This window comes from Styela clava, chromosome 1 (assembly GCF_964204865.1).
Source record: "Styela clava chromosome 1, kaStyClav1.hap1.2, whole genome shotgun sequence".
NCBI lineage: Eukaryota > Metazoa > Chordata > Ascidiacea > Stolidobranchia > Styelidae > Styela > Styela clava.
Genome location: NC_135250.1, coordinates 9,287,060 through 9,293,064, shown reverse-complemented (window position 1 = coordinate 9,293,064; position 6,005 = coordinate 9,287,060).

Here is a 6,005-nt window from a genome sequence, read left to right as displayed (position 1 = left end):
CAATTTTTCATATGAACCGTAAGGTTGCGTGAAATGAATCGGAATCCCTAGTTGTAAACGTTATTTCTCTAAAACTTGATGGTTCATTTCGTGCTTCAAAATTCGAAACTATATCCTATACGAAATTCGAATTACAAATACCATGAAATTTTGACGAAAGCGTGGTAATCTATTTCATATTTGAATGAAGACATTGCATTTTATAATAATGGCTATTCTTCAAACTTGGTATAGGTATATGATAATTGAACAATATTGGGGTTTGACTAATTATTGATGAAACAACTTAGTAACAGTAATTCAAGTTCATATCCCACGAATTCATTAGTCTACCTCGATAGAGACTATTTCACCTAAACGTTAATTGTTGATGATCTATCTAAGGGCCATATTTGGTGATATGAACATGCAATCAAAATTCAACGATAATTTTTATATTCTATCCAAAATAATCAAAACGCGCGAAGTTCGCAATCTTCTGGTTAAATAATAATTGTCGGTTTGAACGCCAAGGGCGTTTTATAGTTAACTTGAGCATCGTATGACTAATGTTGTTACGTAGGCAATGGACAACGCCTAAGCTTAACTTAATCGCTGGAGCCAATTTCGGTAAATATAATTTTTACGAAAGCTTCATTTTGTACTCACAAGGCACAAATTACGAAAATGACAAAAATTTCCGAATCGATATCTAATTGAATCATTATAGAGTAAATATAGACTCTTGATATTATTTTAAATTTTTCCGGCATATCCAGTTTTTTTTTTTACAGGGGTAATATTTGAGGGATTTTCAATTGTCAAAATCTATTTTTTCCGTCTAAATCAACGCAAACAGAACTTATTCGACAAGGCATGGATCAAAATTCAATCATGATTAATCGCTTTGCTTTATCATTGCACTTTTTTTAACTTGCAAAACTCAGCCTTACTTGGCCAGCAGTTATTCCCAGTTATGTTTATAGTCTTTCAATTAGCAACAATGACGTTATACTCTGGGGACTTGGCATTGAATGTTTGGAGTCACGCCTAAATAAATAATCATGGTATATGATTCATAGCATAAGTAAAGAGTTCTTTCACATATTTAAGATTTCTCGAATCTCATCTTTTCTGTGAAGCATGAATATGAAAATAACAATGATCTGTAATACCCGCTTACCGATTTGCTTAAAATATTTAAAACATTGATGTACTGCGCATACCTGAATCACTAATCCATAGTTTTGAATGTACTTATTTTTTTTATCTCAAAATCACTAAGCATCTAACAATATAAAACATCATCTCATTCAAAATTGTATGGATGTAAATTTTGGTTCTATTCGAATTTCCATATATACTTATTACTTTTTATACATATTAGTACAGTATTTGTCAAATGTCGTAGACTTCAAATACCCTAAAAATTATGCTAAAAAAGGCATTTCTACACGTACTCCATATACATCTCATGGCGTGGCGATGGTCGCTTCCGTCTTCTGTATCAGTAATAACTATCTACCTACCCTTAGAGCTGCTGTGAGTAAACTGACAATAAACAAGAAGATTTGATTTCTATTACCATCCTTTCAATTTTTCTCTGGTCTATCTACGGTTACTATAACTCAACATAGTATTTGTTTTATCGCACTGTAGTCAAGATATCATTAAGTTACGAAACACATTGTCGCAATTTAGTAATAACGTCGCAAAACGCGCCAATAAGTAATTTGATAGTTATGGTTTCGCAACACGAAAAATTCTTTCGAAATCTCAACTACATTCCGATCTTCAAAAACTGTTTTTCTTACCAAAAAACTTGCCATTTACTAAATATTCTCAGATAATATTTGGCGCTTCAGTCACACCTTTGATTTATCACTTTTTATTATAGCTGCTCATTTAATTGTCTGTATCTTACAACCGGTATCATCTATCGCCTGCTTTGAAAATTACAAACAGCTAGAAAGTCAGTCATTAAATCTGTTGCCTAAGGCTAGAAACCGAATTCGGCTTTCCTATATAATACGGATTGAACTTACGACACTAAACGTACCTTAATCTCTGAGATGAGCAACAACAACGTATCGTTCGTATAATTGATAAACATTCAATTCAGCGTTAAAGCATGTTAGAAGCTGTTTATCGTTCCGGGAAAAAGCTTAATTAGAAATATGGACTTATGAAACGCGGACATGGTCGAATATTATTCTCAGATTTTCTTTAATCCTACTTTCTCGCGGAACACAATTTTTGAAAGATTTCAACTATTACGAAACGAATATTTGTGTTTGATGTCCCTGTCAGTCTTCTACCATAACATGTGAATTGAAAATATTCCACTGAGAATATTGTCGATTAAAATTGGAATTGAAGTCATTTGTTAGATGCAAAATAGGAAACTAAAAGTCTCGATTCAACCGTTATCGACTGACATATTTGCCACGCTAATAAAACCATAGAAATAACTCTAAGCGCGCCAGTGGTCTCTTTCTGTCCTATCAATACTCTTTACATTTTGTTGAGGGCCCTATACTTTGATTTGTGGTGTGATTTTAGGAAATTTTACAATATGTTCATTTATCATTTTCACTGGTTTCAAAATAATATCAATAGGTGATTCACTGATCTTGATCAACAGGTATATAACATCTTTTAAATCAGTCACTTTAATTTGTGCGTGACGAACCTTTTTTATCCAACAATTGTTCATGTACCACAAGGAATTTTCAATTTTATACTCAAAAATGATCTTCGTATGAAGAAAAGATTAGTGATTATTTTTTATGTAAATGTATTTTATAATATATTAACTAATACGATGTTCAATCCTCTCATGAACTCCTAACCTGATAAGTTTCCCATCGCATAGGAATAAACAACCCCAGAACAAATGTCTAACTCATATTGGCGGGTAAAAGGCGCCATTTATATCAGAATATGGTTTATTCCGAGCAGGGTAGAAATCCGTTGACAACATATCTACAGACTCAAGCCTTTATGGGTCAAGACGTCTGGTCCGAAAGGTCCATGGGATGAAACGTCCATTGGGTGAAACGTCTGTATACACTCTATATCTGGCAACTTTTTTTGCAAGGGCACAAAGATAATTGTTTTAGTTTCGTCTAAATATTCATATCGCAAAAACCTGTTGCTGAGAGGAACATTTCTCACAAATGTCGCATCCATGAGGTGGCGCTGATTGGTTCTTGCGAACTACCTGCATATTTCAGTCTATGATATTGATAACCAAATAAATCATTACTTTTTTCGATACGATTCCACGTGGTAACTGAAATTTGGAAGTGTTTGTTTTTGTAGTGTATTTACTATCACTTTCGCGAGTGATAGGGTACAGGGTAAATGCCTGTTAACTGCGACAAGATAACTTAAATATACCGTCCTATGTAGTCGTGGTTTCTTTTGTTCAATTTTCCAAACATTTTGCCATTTGATTTTCATCCTATTAAGGTCCTTATACTGTATTTAGATGAAGATTTATTTCACAGACGTAAATGTTCAGAAAAGAACAGAAGCTCATGATAGTCATGAGGTTGGCTGTCATACTGAAGACGTCAAAAAAGTATTAGCAACAAAATTTTTGTAACTCGTATATTTGTGGATTGAAATGCACTTTATTGCACTATAATCATACGGATTCTATTACAATGCATTATTTTTTTTGTCATCCATTGTAAAAGTGTCATCGAGCTTTCTTCCACCTCCTGGGCTATGAATGTGCTTGTAATTGAATGATACACATATAAATAATTTTGAATCTGTATCTCATGGTATCAAGTGTGGAATCATCGAATCTGATTTACTGATTTTTATCATTTGTAAGCTTATCATTTGGAGTTATTGCCTAATTGACAACATTTCATCTCGAATTATAATATATATAATTAATTTTAAATATATATTTCATTTATTTATTTTTCATACGTCTTGCAATCGTTTAGTACAGTTGATATCTCGACAGTTTCAATACCCTTTATAAATGGAGTAACTCGTAACGTAGTAAGTTATTAATTAACCAAAATCTGTTTCAATATTCCAAAATAAACTCATGATATTTTACGCGCATTTCATTTGGTTCTGGCACCAAATTTGGGCTGATCATATAAACTTTTATCTTGAAAATGGTAGTGAAATAAGTCGATAAAAATTTTTTGGTAGCTGAGAATATATCCTTTCACAAATTAAAACCAATTGAAAAAATATTCAAAGGTAACGAGAACTACTTTTTTTACATTTTCATATTATATTACAGTTTCCATAAAAGCTATCGAGACATATAGTATTCGTGGGTCGAGGTGAATTCGTACAAGGATTACGTTATGGCCTATGGGTCTATCGTTAATGATAAGCTAATATTTGTGGTGATATCAGTTCTGAATAAACATATAATGTTTACTCTATCGTTCGTTGTCTCACATTATAACGAAAGGAGAAACCGTCTCGCGCGTAGAAAAGCACGCAAAAATTGAGGACCTTCTTGATTAAGGTTTGAATTTGCTTGAAATGATTCTTATACATCCACTCGATACATATCTTCAGACAAGCTTTTTGGAAGGAATCCACTAGTGACGTTACTTAGAGTACACATATATTGCGGTTTGCTCATGTAATGTGTTAATACCACTGGAAAACCAAAAATATTTCATTGAATAGAAATCGTATTTACTTTGAACTGTAGATGATCTATCTCAAACCGCATTAATGCTGTTGATTTCCTACATAAAATGATGGTGCTTCAATGTTCAGAACGTAACATCTCGCCAGTATTGAGTGAATTAGTATAATGTTGGTTATTTTAAAAGCCGATGGAACCACAAATTACCTATATATTATTACTGGTTGCCCTGATATTCTTGCCATTTTATGACATAAACGGGAGGAACCAATACAAAAATTATTTTAATCAGTCAATGCTGGAATAACCCCAGTAAATTGATGATTGCTTGTCATCTAAGGCTCAATTTTGATGTTGTGTAAGTTGCAATATAAATATATCAATACAGATGTGTTCTTATCTCCGTGAACAGTTGAGATAAGAAGAACGAGATCCAGAGAATTCCACGTTCGTTTCAATTATACATATAAGCCATATTTTCTAAAATTGCTTTCCTTATTTGTATCTCGATTTAGTGATATATGTCATTGGTCTGTTCTATTCACATAGATGTATGTTGAGCATAACGTGGTTTATAAATATAAAATGCAAATATTTAATTAGTGTACTGATTTTCAAATGACATCATAGTCAATAAGGATTGCGAAAAAATACATCGCATCACACTAAATTTATTCTCTTTATTATGTTCGCGGCGTTTTCGGGGTGAATACACCATAAGGGATTGGTTTCAATATCGAAACCCATACACAGAAACATAAAGAAAGTAAATGTTGGTGGTGCCAAAAGGCAGAATCGGAAACAACTTATACATGTTAGAGTTAAAATAAGGGCGTATAGAAACAGACAAACGCGCAACCCCACTGGATCACTTCACTATAAAGAAGTGATCAAGCTGTTCTCCAAAAACGTCAACGACGTAGGCGGGAATGGGTGGGATTTCTACGTGTATTGACATATTTACTTTAACTAGCGCAACAAAACTAAACAATCATTATTTAAAAAGATCAAGATAAAGATATTTAAAAAATAATACGTTATACCATCTCCCGCCCACCACTTCGTTAATGATCGACCTATGTGAAACTTGAGCAAACGATGTGATCTAACGAAGAAACGTTAATTATTAAACGTTTCTCAATCCTAAAACGTATATGATCTAGGTATAATACGAATCTGATACTATGCCTTATCTACAAATCAAGTTAGTTCATACAATCCTACAACATCTGCCCCGAATGGGCAGAGCCGTAATCAAGCATTGAGATGAAGCGATGAAGGCTTACTCGCGCTGCGCCCAGGTCACTGATCCAAGTTTGAGATACAATAAAATCCCTTAGTAAATGAATAGAAGTGGGCAAATCTAACAACTCGATGTTGTTTAATA